Here is a 14,448-nt window from a genome sequence, read left to right as displayed (position 1 = left end):
GCAGGTGGATTCCTTACCGGCTGATCCACAAATGAGAAAACGTTCTCAACCTCCCAAGTAATGAGGAAAAGGTAAGTTAAACTCAACATAACTTTCACAAGGGTCAAATTAGCAAACATAAAAGACATTGACCCTTGTCTTTCACAAGGGAGGGTCAAATTAGCAAAAATTAAAAAGCATGATCATGCCAAGTGGTCATTCCACAGAAAGATGCAGGGAACTTGAAGTTCTGGTGGGAATATAATTGTATACAGCTCCTTTGGAGAGCACTAGCAATATCTAGCAAAGGTGTGCATGCCTTATTATGGTCCCAAAGTCCCTCTTCTAGATGTTTACCAGGGAGAAATCCTTGCATGTGTGAGAAGACATAAACCAGAATGTGTATTGCTCTATCAAAAGTGAATGGCCAGATATGAGAATGAATTAGTATTATCAATGGCACTTTGAATGATTGAATGGTATTCACCCATTCATCAATAAAGATGAATCTAGAAAATAGTGATGCATGTACAAAGTGATCTGGAAAAGGACGTGTGCTACATTTGTGCAAAAGAATAGGGAAATGGACATTGCCATGCCAAGGGGTTTCCTGGGGCCTTTGGGTAGTGGGCCACACATAGTTCAGGAGATTCCCCTGAGGAGATGGTTGGAAAAGTTAAGTCCTATCTCCTGGAGTCTGATCAATCTGAAGTGGACCAGGCAGACCCTCCTGGACAGTTTCACTTAAAATATTCTAAGTTATTGTTCTTACCTTGAAGAAATCTTTCTTTGTCTTATAGAAAAGCCTGGTGTCATACCATCCATTATTGTGGCAGTGACTCAGGTATGCAGTGTGGTGGTTCTCTGCTGGGGAGAGTAGAAGGGTCAGGTGACTCAGGATTTTAGATGAAGAGGCTGAGTTTATCGTTGAAACAAATTGTGTATTTTCTTCCCTCTCTTTATGCATCACTGAAAACTGAAAGGGTTCAGTGATTATTTTTTTAATCACCTAACTTTGGGTTGTTTTTTGTGCAAGATTAAAAAGTCTTTCCTTAAATATTCAGTAGAATTTTCAGACCTTGGCTGTATTAATAATGAAAGTGATGCTTAGATGCTTAAAATACTTTCTCCCCTCCTCATTTCCCTTTCTTTCCCCTATCTTAGAACATAAAAGATGAAGGCAGTTCTGAGGAGTAACTTTTCAGTTGATTAATCCTCTTGAACTCAGTATAGCTTTCAAAGGGAGAAAGGGCCACCAGCATAGATCAAATCAGGACGTCATCTCATGTGTCTACCCAGGCTCCCATTGCCATATTTTAGGTGGTAGGATTCATGGGTCCAGGTGTTTGATCTAAAATCGACTCTGCATGTACGATAGGATGTGACTGAATTGTGTGTTTATTTGAATCTTCCTGTCCATTCTGGGAACCTGCAATTACATTTGTTGAGATACAGCATTGTGCTAATTACAGAAACTATTGTGATATCATTATTGATGAATAGACTTTTTTCATCTTATTTTGGTATACTTTGTACATTATATGAGTGTGTATGCACACTCTTTTTTTAATATAAATTTACTTACTTTAATCGGAAGCTAATTACTTTACAATATTGTATTGGTTTTGCCATACATCAACATGAATCCGCCACATGTGTACATGTGTTCCCCATCGTGAAACCCCCTCCCACCTCCCTCCCCATACCATCCCTCTGGGTCATCCCAGTGCACCAGCCCTGAGCATCCTATATCATGCATCGAACCTGGACTGGCGATTAGTTTCACATATGATATTATACATGTTTCAATGCCATTCTCCCAAATCATCCCACCCTCACCCTCTCCCACAGTGTCCAAAAGACTGTTCTATACATCTGTGTCTCTTTTGCTGTCTCACATACAGGGTTATCATTACCATCTTTCTAAATTCCATATATATGTGTTAGTATACTGTATTGGTGTTTTTCTTTCTGGCTTACTTCACTCTGTATAGTAGGCTCCAGTTTCATTCACCTCATTAAAGCTGATTCAAATTTATTCCTTTTAATGGCTGAGTAATACTCCATTGTGTATATGTACCACAGCTTTCTTATCCATTCGTCTGCTGATGGACATCTAGGTTGCTTCCATGTCCTGGCTATTATAAACAGTGCTGCAATGAACATTGGGGTATACGTGTCTCTTTCAGTTCTGGTTTCCTTGGTATGTATGCCCAGCAATGGGATTGCTGGGTCATATGGCAGTTCTATTTCCAGTTTTTTAAGGAATCTCCACACTGTTCTCCATAGTGGCTGTACTAGTTTGCATTCCCACCAACAGTGTAAGAGGGTTCCCTTTTCTCCACACCCTCTCCAGCATTTATTGCTTGTAGACTTTTTGATAGCAGCCATTCTGACTGGCGTGAAATGGTACCTCATTGTGGTTTTGATTTGCATTTCTCTGATAATGAGTGATGTTGAGCATCTTTTCATGTGTTTGTTAGCCATCTGTATGTCTTCTTTGGAGAAATGTCTGTTTAGTTCTTTGGCCCATTTTTTGATTGGGTCATTTATTTTTCTGGAATTGAGCTGCAGGAATTGCTTGTATATTTTTGAGATTAATTCTTTGTCAGTTGCTTCATTTGCTATTATTTTCTCCCATTCTGAAGGCTATCTTTTCACCTTGCTTATAGTTTCCTTTGTTGTGCAGAAGCTTCTAATTTTAATTAGATCCATTTGTTTATTTTTGCTTTTTTCCCCGAATATTCTGGGAGGTGGGTCATAGAGGATCCTGCTGTGATTTATGTTGGAGAGTGTTTTGCCTATGTTCTCCTCTAGGAGTTTTATAGTTTCTGGTCTTAGGTTTAGATCTTTAATCCATTTAGAGTTTATTTTTGTGTATGGTGTTAGAAAGTGTTGTAGTTTCATTCTTTTACAAGTGGTTGACCAGTTTTCCCAGCATCACTTGTTAAAGAGATTGTCTTTTCTCCGTTGTACATTCTTGCCTCCTTTGTCAAAGATAAGGTGTCCATAGGAGTGTGGATTTATCTCTGGGCTTTCTATTTTATTCCAGTGATCTATATTTCTGTCTTTGTGCCAGTACCATACTGTCTTGATGACTGTGGCTCTGTAGTAGAGCCTGAAGTCAGGCAGGTTGATTCCTGCAGTTCCATTCTTCTTTCTCAAGATTGCTTTGGGTATTCGAGGTTTTTTGTATTTCCATACAAATTGTGAAATCATTTGTTCTAGCTCTGTGAAGAATACCGTTGGTAGCTTGATAGGGATTGCATTGAATCTATAGATTGCTTTGGGTAGTATACTCATTTTCACTATATTGATTCTTCCGATCCATGAACAGGGTATATTTTTCCATCTATTAGTGTCCTCTTTGATTTCTTTCACCAGTGTTTTATAGTTTTCTATATATAGGTCTTTTGTTTCTTTAGGTAGATATATTTCTAAGTATTTTATTCTTTTCGTTGCAGTGGTGAATGGAATTGTTTCCTTAATTTTTCTTTCTGTTTTGTCATTGTTAGTGTATAGGAATGCAAGGGATTTCTGTGTGTTGATTTTATATCCTGCAACTTTACTATATTCATTGATTAGCCCTAGTAATTTTCTGGTGGAATCTTTAGGGTTTTCTATGTAGAGGATCATGTCATCTGCAAACAGTGAGAGTTTTACTTCTTCTTTTCCAATCTGGATTCCTTTTATTTTTCTGCTGTGATTGCTGTGGCCAAAACTTCCAAAACTCTGTTGAATAGTAGTGGTGAGAGTGGGCACCCTTTTCTTGTTCCTGACTTTAGAGGAAATGCTTTCAATTTTTTACTGCTGAGGATAATGTTTTCTGTGGGTTTGTCATATATAGCTTTTATTATGTTGACATATGTTCCTTCTATTCCTGCTTTCTGGAGGGTTTTTATCATAAATGGAAGTTGAATTTTGTCAAAGGCTTTCTCTGCATCTATTGAGATAATCATATGGCTTTTATTTTTCAATTTGTTAATGTGGTGTACTACATTGATTGATTTGCGGATATTGAAGAATCCTTGCATCCCTGGGATCAAGCCCACGTGGTCATGATGTATGATCTTTTTAATGTGTTTTTGGATTCTGATTGCTAGACTTTTGTTAAGGATATTTGCATCTATGTTCATCAGTATTATTGGCCTGTAGTTTTCTTTTTTTGTGGCATCTTTGTCAGGTTTTGGTATTAGGATGATGGTGGCCTCATAGAATGAGTTTGGAAGTTTACCTTCCTCTGCAATTTTCTGAAAGAGTTTGAGTAGGATAGGTATTGGCTCTTCTCTGAATTTTTGGTAGAATTCAGCTGTGAAGCCGTCTGGACCTGGGCTTTTGTTTGCTGGAAGATTTCTGATTGCAGTTTCAATTTCCATGCTTGTGATGGGTCTGTTAAGATTTTCTGTTTCTTCCTGGTTCAGTTTGGAAAGTTGTACTTTTCTAAGAATTTGTCCATTTCTTCCAAGTTGTCCATGTTATTGGCATATAATTGCTGATAGTAGTCTCTTACGATCCTTTGTATTTCTGTGTTGTCTGTTGTGATCTCTCCATTTTCATTTCTAATTTTATTTATATGACTTTTCTCCCTTTGTTTCTTGATGAGTCTGGCTAATGGTTTGTCAATTTTATTTATCCTTTCAAAGAACCAGCTTTTGGCTTTGTTGATATTTGCTATGGTCTCTTTTTTTCTTTTGCATTTGTTTCTGCCTTAATTTTTAAGATTTCTTTCCTTCTACTAACCCTGGGGTTCTTCGTTTCTTCCTTTTCTAGTTACTTTAGGTGTAGAGTTAGGTTATTTACTTGACTTTTTCTTGTTTCTTGAGGTATGCCTGTATTGCTATGAACCTTCCCCTTAGCACTGCTTTTACAGCGTCCCACAGGTTTTGGATTGTTGTGTTTTCATTTTCATTTGTTTCTATGCATATGTTGATTTCTTTTTTTATTTCTTCTGTGATTTGTTGGTTATTCACTGGCAAGTTGTTCAGCGTCCATATGTTGGAATTTTTAATGGTTTTTCTCCTGTAATTGAGATCTAATCTTACTGCATTGTGGTCAGAAAAGATGCTTGAAATGATTTCAGTTTTTTTGAATTCACCAAGGCTAGATTTATGGCCCAGGATGTGATCTATCCTGGAGAAGGTTCCGTGTGCACTTTAGAAAAAGGTGAAATTCATTGTTTTGGGGTGAAATGTCCTATAGGTATCAATTAGGTCTAACTGGTCTATTGTATCATTTTAAGTTTGTGTTTCCTTGTTAATTTTCTGTTTAGTTGATCTATCCATAGGTGTGAGTGGGGTATTAAAGTCTCCCACTACTATTGTGTTATTGTTAAGTTCCCCTTTCATACTTGTTAGCATTTGTCTTACATATTGTGGTGCTCCTATGTTGGGTGCACATATATTTATGATTGTTATATCTTCTTGGATTGATCCTTTGATCATTATGTAGTGTCCTTCTTTGTCTCTTTTCACAGATTTTGTTTTAAAGTCTTTTTTATCCGATATGAGTATTGCTACTCCTGCTTTCTTTTGGTCTCTATTTATGTGGAATATCTTTTTCTAGCCCTTCACTTTCAGTCAGTATGTGTCCCTTGTTTTGAAGTGGGTCTCTTGTAGACAACATATATAGGGGTCTTGTTTTTGTATCCATTCAGCCAGTCTTTGTCTTTTGGTTGGGGCATTCAACCCATTTACATTTAAGGTAATTATTGATAAGTATGATCCCATTGCCATTTGCTTTATTACTTTGGGTTCGAGTTTATACACCCTTTTTGTGTTTCCTGTCTAGAGAAGATCCTTTAGCATTCGTTGGAGAGTTGGTTTGGTGGTGCTGAATTCTCTCAGCTTTTTCTTGTCTGTAAAGCTTTTGATTTCTCCTTCATATTTGAATGAGATCCTTGCTGGGTCCAGTAATCTGGGCTGTAGGTTATTTTCTTTCATCACTTTAAGTATGTCCTGCCATTCCCTCCTGGCCTGAAGAGTTTCTATTGAAAGATCAGCTGGTATCCTTATGGGAATCCCCTTGTGTGTTATTTGTTGTTTTTAGCTTGCTGCTTTTAATATTTGTTCTTTGTGTTTGATCTTTGTTAATTTGATTAATATGTGTCTTGAGGTGTTTCACCTTGTGTTTATCCTGTTTGGGACTCTCTGGGTTGTTGGAATTGGGTGATTATTTCCTTCCCCATTTTAGGGAAGTTTTCAACTATTATCTCCTCAAATATTTTCTCATGGTCTTTCTTTTTTTCTTCTTTTTCTGGGAGTCCTATGATTTGAATGTTGGGGTGTTTAATATTGTCCCAGAGGTCTCTGAGATTGTCCTCATTTTTGAAAATTCATTTTTTTCCCTCTCTGATTCATTTATTTTTACCACTCTATCTTTTACCTCACTAATCCTATTTTCTGACTCCCTTATTCTACTATTTGTTCCCTCAAGAGTGTTTTTTATCTCATTTATTGCATTATTCATTGTATATTGACTCTTTTTTTTATTTCTTCTAGGTCCTTATTAAACCTTTCTTGCATTTTCTCAATCCTTGTCTCCAGGTTATTTATCTGTGATTCCATTTGGTTTTCAAGATTTTGGATTATTTTCACTATCATTATTCGGAATTCTTTATCAGGTAGATTCCCTATCTCCTCCTCTTTTGTTTGGTTTGTTGGCCATTTATCCTGTTCCTTTTAATTCAGTTGAGTCGCTCAGTCCTATCCGACTCTTTGCGTACCCATGAATCGCAGCACACCAGGCCTCTCTATCCATCACCAACGCCTGGAGTTCACTCAGACTCACATTCACAGAGTCAGTGATACCATCCAGCCATCACATCCTCTGTCGTCCCCTTGTCCTCCTGCCCCCAATCCCTCCCAGCATCAGAGTCTTTTCCAATGAGTCAACTCTTCGCATGAGGTGGCCAAACTACCGGAGTTCCAGCTTTAGCATCATTCCTTCCAAAGAAATCCCAGGGCTGATCTCCTTCAGAATGGACTGGTTGGATCTCCTTGCAGTCCAAGGGACTCTCAAGAGTCTTCTCCAACACCACAGTTCAAAAGCATCAAATCTTCAGCGCTCAGCCTTCTTCACAGTCCAACTCTCACATCCATACATGACCACAGGAAAAACCATAGCCTTGACTAGACGGACCTTTGTTGGCAAAGTAATGTCTCTGCTTTTGAATATGCTATCTAGGTTGGTCATAACTTTCCTTCCAAGGAGTAAGCGTCTTTTAATTTCATGGCTGCAGTCACTATCTGCAGTGATTTTGGAGCCCAAAACAATAAAGTCTGACACTGTTTCCACTGTTTCCCCATCTATTTCCCATGAAGTGATGGAACCAGAGGCCATGATATTTGTTTTCTGAATGTTGAGCTTTAAGCCAACTTTTTCACTCTCGTCTTTCACTTTCATCAAGAGGCTTTTGAGTTCCTCTTCACTTGCTGCCATAAGAGTGGTGTCATCTGCCTATCGGAGGCTGTTGATATTTCTCCTGGCAATCTTGATTCCAGCTTGTACTTCTTCCAGCCCAGCATTTCTCATGATGTACTCTGCATATAAGTTAAATAAGCAGGCTGACAATATACAGCCTTGACATACTTCTTTTCCTATTTGGAACCAGTCTGTTGTTCCATGTCCGGTTCTAACTGTTGCTTCCTGACCTGCATACAGGTTTTTCAAGAGACAGGTCAGGTGGTCTGGTATTCCCATCTCTTTCAGAATTTTCCACAGTTTATTGTGATCCACACAGTCAAAGGCTTTGGCATAGTCAATAAATCAGAAATAGATATTTTTCTTGAACTCTCTTGCTTTTTCCATGATCCAGCGGATGTTGGAAATTTGATCTCTGGTTCCTCTGTCTTTTCTAAAACCAGCTTGAACATCAGGAAGTTCACGGTTGATGTATTGCTGAAGCCTGGCTTGGAGAATTTTGAACATTACTTTACTAGCATGTGAGATGAGTGCAATTGTGCGGTAGTTTGAGCATTCTTTGGCATTGACTTTCTATGGGATTGGGATGAAAAACTGACTTTTTCCAGTCCTGTGGCCACTGCTGAGTTTTCCAAATTTGCTGGCATATTGAGTGCAGCACTTTCACAGCATCATCTTTCAGGATTTGAAAGAGCTCAACTGGAATTCCATCACCTCCACTAGCTTTGTTCGTAGTGATGCTTTCTAAGGCCCACTTGACTTCACATTCCAGGATGTCTGGCTCTAGGTGAGTGATCACACCATCGTGATTATCTTGGTCATGAAGATCTTTTTTGTACAGTTCTTCTGTGTATTCCTGCCACCTCTTTTTAATATCTTCTGCTTCTGTTAGGTCCATACCATTTCTGTCATTTATCGAGCCCATCTTTCCATGAAATGTTCCCTTGGTATCTCCAATTTTCTTGAAGAGATCTCTAGTCTTTCCCTTTCTATTGTTTTCCTCTATTTTTTTGCATTGATCGCTGAGGAAGGCTTTCTTATCTCTTCTTGCTGTTCTTTGGAACTCTGCTTTACCTACTGGATATTCCTCTGTCTCTTCATCTTGTTTATATTGCTGTGTTTGGGGTGACCTTTCTGTATTCTGGTAGTTTGTGGAGTTCTCTTTATTGTGGAGTTTCCTCACTGTGGGTGGGGTTTTATGGGTGGCTTGTCAAGGTTTCCTGGTTAGGGAAGCTTGTGTCGATGTTCTAGTGGGTGGAGCTGGATTTCTTCTCTCTAGCATGCAATGAAGTGTCTAGTAATGAGTTATGAGATGTCAGTGGGTTTGGAGTGACTTTGGGAGGCCTATTATATATTGAAGATCAGGGTTGTGTTCCTGTGTTGCTGGAGAATTTGCATGGTATATCTTTCTCAGGAACTTGTTGGCCCTTGGGTGGTGCTTGGTTTCAGTGTAGGTATGGAGGTGTTTGATGAGCTCCTATTGATTAATGTTCCCTGGAGTCAGGCATTCTCTGGTGTTCTCAGGATTTGGTCTTAAGCCTCTTGCTTCTGGTTTTCAGTCTTATTTTTACAATAGCCTCAAGACTTCTCCATCTATACAGCACCATTGATAAAACATCTAGGTTAAAGATGAAAAGTTTCTCCACAGTGAGGGACACCCAGAGAAGTTCACAGAGTTACACAGAGAAGAGAAGAGGGAGGAGGGAGATAGAAGTGACCCGAATGAGATGAGTTGAAATCAAAACAGGAGAGAGCAAGCTAGCCAGTAATCACTTCCTTATGTGCACTCCACAGTCTGGACTGCTCAGAGATGTTCACGGAGTTATACAGAGAAGAGAAGAGGGAGGAAGGAGAGCGAGGTGGCCAGGAGGATAAAGGGGTGAATCAAAGGGAGAGAGATAGATCCAGCCAGTAATCCGTTCTCTAAGTGTTCTCCACTGTCTGGAATACACAAAGAGATTCACAGAGTTGGGTAGTGAAGAGAAGGGGGAAGGAGGAGATAGAGGTGACCTGGTGGAGAAAAAGCAGCATCCAAAGTGGGAGAGAACAGTCAAGCCAGTAATCTCGCTCCCAAGTAAAAATGGGTACGAAGATTGGGTTCTTAAAGGTACAAAATTGATAACAAATACCAAAAAGCAATGATTAAAAATCTAAAGTAGAGGTTGGATTTTCAAAAATACAATATTAAAAGAAAAAAAAAAAAAACAAAGTCACAAAAATTACAAAATATATATATGTGAAGTTTGCTTTAAAAAAATAGGGTCTCTCTTTTTTTTTTTTGAAAAGTAATAGAAAGTTATAAAAATGAAAAGTAAAGTAGTAATAGAGGGCTTAAATATTTTAAAAAATTTAAAAAAATAAAGAATGATAGTAAAAATAGTAAAAATATATGTAGGAGTTTCTCTGGTGCTGTTGTGGCAGTCTGGGGTCAGTTCATTTTCGGATAGTTCCTTTCTGATACTGCTGCTAAGTCACTTCAGTCGTGTCCGACTCTGTGTGACCCCATAGACGGCAGCCCACCAGGCTCCCCCGTCCCTGGGATTCTCCAGGCAAGAACACTGGAGTGGGTTGCCATCTCCTTCTCCAATGCATCAAAGTGAAAAGTGAAAGTGAAGTTGCTCAGTCTTGTCTGACCCTCAGCGTTCCCATGGACTGCAGGCTACCAGGCTCCTCTGTCCATGGGATTTTCCAGGCAAGAGTACTGGAGTATTGTGCCATTGCCTTCTCTGGGATAGTTCCTTGATCTGGCTTATATTTTTCAAGATCTATAGGCCCCTTCCTTTGTAGTTGGTACTAACTACAGGGTTTTAATCTATTGCACCTGTCACTTCCAAGGAGGTTCCCTCTAGTTTAGCTTCTTCTGTTTGCTGGTCTCTTCAGTGTCTAATTTCCGCCCTGACACAAGGGGGCTGTGGTGAACACTTTTTTAGGCTCACTTGTTCAGTCGTGCTGTGGGGAGGGAGGGACGCTGCAAACAAATAACACTAGCGTGTGCTCTCAGTGTCTCGGCCACACTGGGTTTGTCCCGTCTCACGGCATGTGTGCTTTCCCTGTCTACACTGCTTAAGCTCTAGGTTGTTCTGCCAGGAACTGTCTGAGGCCGGCCCTGGGTTGTTTGCACTTCTCAGGTCTGAGCCGCTCAGGTTCAGGTCCTCAGGTAGTCCTCATGGGTGCAGACTCGGTTGGGCCTGCGTTTTGTGCCCTTCCCAGATCCAAGCAGCTCAGGTGACCAGGTGTTCGCCAAGCACGGTCGCTGCAACTTATCGCCTCCCCCATCCCTGCCACTTGGTTTTCTGGGTGTACAACCGGCACACCTTTGACCATCCAGAATCCCAAGAAGTCTTAGTTAGCAATGAAGCCTGCTTGCAGCTTGGTAGATAATGCCTCTCTGGGGCCGCAATTGCCCCCTTCCGGCTCTGCCTGCCATCGCCTGCCTGTCACCAGGCAGGGGGATGGGCCAGGCTAGCTCTGCTCAGTCCTTTGTTCTGTGAGCAGGCCTGATGGTGTCTTAGGTTAGGGCTTTTCACGTAGCTCTAGTCAGTCCTTTGTTCTGTGAGCGGGCCTGGCGGTGTCTCAGGTTAGGGCTTTTTGCGTGGTAGCTATCCCACAGTCTGGTTTGCTAGCCCAAGTTAGGTCCGTCAGATTGCCCTCGGGGCATTCATGCCCGGCCCTTACTCTAAGCAATGCAGCCCACGCCTCCCTGCCCAGTCCCCGCATACTAGCAGCAGGTGCAGGCGTCTGCACTGATTCTCCGCTGGGGGAGTTACCGTTGGACATGTAATCTGTGGGTTCTAATTATTTATTTATTTTTCCTCCCGATTATGTTGCCCTCTGTGGTTCCAAGGCACGCCACAGACTTGGCAGTGAGAGTGTTTCCTGGTGTTTGGAAACTTCTCTCTTTTTTAAGACTCCCTTCCTGGGACGGAACTCCATCCCTACCTCTTTCGCCTCTCTTTTTGTCTTCTATATTTTTTCCTACCTCCTTTAGAAGACAATGGTCTGCTTTTCTGGGTGCCTGATGTTCTCTGCCAGCATTCAGAAGTTGTTTTGTGGAATTTACTCAGAGTTCAAATGTTCTTTTGATGAATTTGTGGGGGAGAAAGGGATCGCCCCATCCTATTCCTCTGCCGTCTTAGGACCACCCTCCTCTCTTTTTAATATCACTAGACGAATGCTCAAATCAGCAAGTAATAAAGGAGATTGGACCCAGTCCACTACTTGAGAAAAGTCACTTTCGTCATTTATATGAACAGATCCATGGTTGGAGTTTTAAAACTCTCTATAAGCATCAAAAAGATCTTTGATCTTAGATGCAATTCTAGAATTCTCAATCACCTTAGTGATGTTCTTGGGGAAATTCCACGAGGGCATGGGCTTTGTCTGTCTTGTTCACTGTGGTAGGGCCCAGTGCAATGCTAGGCACATGGTAGGACTTCAGTATTTTTTAAATGAATGGGTGGATGGATAGATGGGTGGATAGATTAATGGATGGTTGAAAAGAAGGAAGAGAGGAAGGACAGAGGGTGGCAGAAATCTGCTTTGAGGACTTCCATGTGGAAGGTGTTCACTTTGTCGGAACATTGACTTTTATATTTAAAATGTCTGACCTCTTACTTCAGATACCCAGAGTGGCAGCCACAGGATACTTGCTATTTATGATTTTTTAAATGTTTGAAGCCCATTCCAGGCAGTAAGGAAAGAAGAGCACATCAAAGCTGCCCTGCTCCTTTTTTGGCTTTGAGTTGAAACGTAGCATTCAAGATGATACAGATATTTGATTGTGTAGAGTTAATAATCCCCCAGAAGGTAGAAACAGCTGAAGTATAAATAGCTTCTTTGAATTTTTTTAGTAAACTAATTTAGGAGAATGGCTTCATACAAAAAAGTGCACAAATCCAAAATGAACAGCTCAGTAAATGTTTACAAATTGAACAAACTGTTGTAACTAGCACCCAGATCAAGAAAGGCAACATTACAAGCACTCTAGAGGTCATTCTTCTGCCCTGTTCCAGAGTTTACTCCTCACTACATGGGTAACCACTATAATTTCAAACACCATAGCTTGGATTTTCCTATTCCAGATATATGTGTGAATGGCTTATTTCACTGACTGTTATGTTTTCAAGGTTTATTCATGTTGTCACATATATCAATTCTCATTTATTCATATTGCTGGGTAACATTCCACTGTGTTGTATTTCTGTAAGATTACAGAAAAACCTGAACGAACTTTTTGGCCAACCCAGTATGTATACACTAATTCAGATGTATGTTTTTACTTCTTGGCTATTGTAAACAAAGTTGCTATGAACATTTGGGTACAAGCTTTAGTGTGGACGTATATTTTCAGTTCTCTTGGGTAAATGTCTAGTACTTGCATTGCTGGGCCCTGTAGTAACTGCAGGCTTAACTTTTTTATCAACTGCCAAACTTTTCAAAGTGACTATTCCATTTTATGTTCCTGTTAGTAGCTTGTAAGAATTCTATCTGCTCCAGATCCTTCCCAACCCTTGGTATAGTCAATCTTAATTTTTAACCATTCTGATGGGAAATCTATATTTTCTTCTCCATAGGTTTTGATGTCTTGTTATACTCGGAACATAATTCGAAAGCTGACTTCTATAGATTACCTAATCTTTAGGTCATTTCCAAGCAAAGGCATTAATTGAAACAACTAACCTTTTCCTCTCTTTTCTGAAATATGTGAAAAAAGCCTTCAAGGTTTGGCTCAGTTTCTTCTTCTACCAGAAAGCCTTTCCTGAGTCCTCTTCACCCAATCTACATGTGCTGACTTCCCCCTGAAGGCTCATTTCCTTTTTGTGTCTTTCAGCAGAGCCCCAACACAAAGTAGGTACCTAAATACACCTTTGTTGAGTGACTGTATTGTACTAGTAGACTCTATTCTACTGGGTTGGCCAAGAAGTAATTTTGAACTTGGCCAAATGAACTTCTTGGCCAACCCAACACACCCAATTATCTCAAAGAATCTTTGTGACAGAGTTCTAGAAGGGACTTAAATGTCATCTGCCCAATCTTATCACTTTATTGGTAAGAAACTTGAAATTCAGAATGATGAATGGGCATAGCCAGACAATCAGAGCCTAGTGGGAATGCCTCCTGACTCCTATTCCAGGGTTCTTTCTACCTACTCAGACAAGCTCCTTCCTGCATCTTTGCTTCCCTCTGCCATTAATTCTCAGAGATAGAAATTAATCTTTGGCAGGAAAAAACCCTGTACATTTCCAGGGCTTAAATTGAAAGTCAAAGAAACAAACCTCTTATGATCATGGAAACTGCATTATCCAGCATTGAAAACTACCGTCAGTTAAACCAGAGAAAGGAAACTTAAAGTGACTTTTCAGCAAATACAGTTTTTAATGATACACATATAATATCTTGTTTTGTTTTGTACTCTGATCATGATTAAGAATTTCAAATAGCTCAGGAAGAATTAAGAAGATTTACACCCATATTATTACTCATAACCATTTAGAGCAAAGAAAGAAATCTTTTTAAAAGATGTTTATTGCTTTCATACCAAATGAGAATCTGAATTAAAATGATTCCCAGCACAATCTTTTGAGTTTAAAATACATTCAGCAGTTTTCAAAATCCCTTGTAATAACAACAATGCTCTGTAATTTCATGGAGTTTGTAGTTTTTCAAAGGAGGTTAGGGGAAGATGCTGTAAACATGAACTTCCTAATCTCCGTCATGCAGTGACTGCCCTGGGCCAATCTTTTTAACAGCTGCTCCTCAGATGGAGAGTTTAACACTCTGCCTGGGTGTCCAGGTTTCAAGATTTGACTCCGTGTTCACTGCAAATTTACTTCAAATGTAAGAACCTTGGTTCTTCAGTAATTATCTGACCCTCAGTTCCTGGACTGTAAAATGTGATGATCTTGTACCCATTTCAGAGAAATAATGTATGGCAAGCACCTTGTTCTTGGTAGATCTTCTTCGTATGGTAGCTACTGTTAGATCCCTGCTGGAGAAGGCTATGGAGTAGGAAAAGAGCGCTTTATGGATTCCCTAACCCCAAATATCCCA

The 14,448-nt window shown here is 39.9% G+C and overlaps 1 protein-coding gene across 5 annotated transcripts in view; it reads left to right on the top strand.

Annotated features, from left to right (window-relative positions):
• FGF13 (fibroblast growth factor 13) overlaps positions 1 to 14,448 on the top strand; it is a 572,605-nt gene that overhangs the window by 153,009 nt on the left and 405,148 nt on the right. Inside the window, exon 3 of one of the 5 annotated variants that reach the window (XM_070784002.1) lies at positions 5 to 71. The exons of the other annotated variants lie outside the window; for them this stretch is intronic. The gene's annotated coding sequence lies outside the window, so the exon portion shown is untranslated. The remainder of the gene's footprint in view (positions 1 to 4; positions 72 to 14,448) is intronic. 5 annotated transcript variants of the gene reach the window in all.

Source organism: Bos indicus, chromosome X (assembly GCF_029378745.1).
Source record: "Bos indicus isolate NIAB-ARS_2022 breed Sahiwal x Tharparkar chromosome X, NIAB-ARS_B.indTharparkar_mat_pri_1.0, whole genome shotgun sequence".
In the NCBI taxonomy this organism is placed as follows: domain Eukaryota; kingdom Metazoa; phylum Chordata; class Mammalia; order Artiodactyla; family Bovidae; genus Bos; species Bos indicus.
This window is presented reverse-complemented; position numbering and strand designations above follow the sequence as displayed.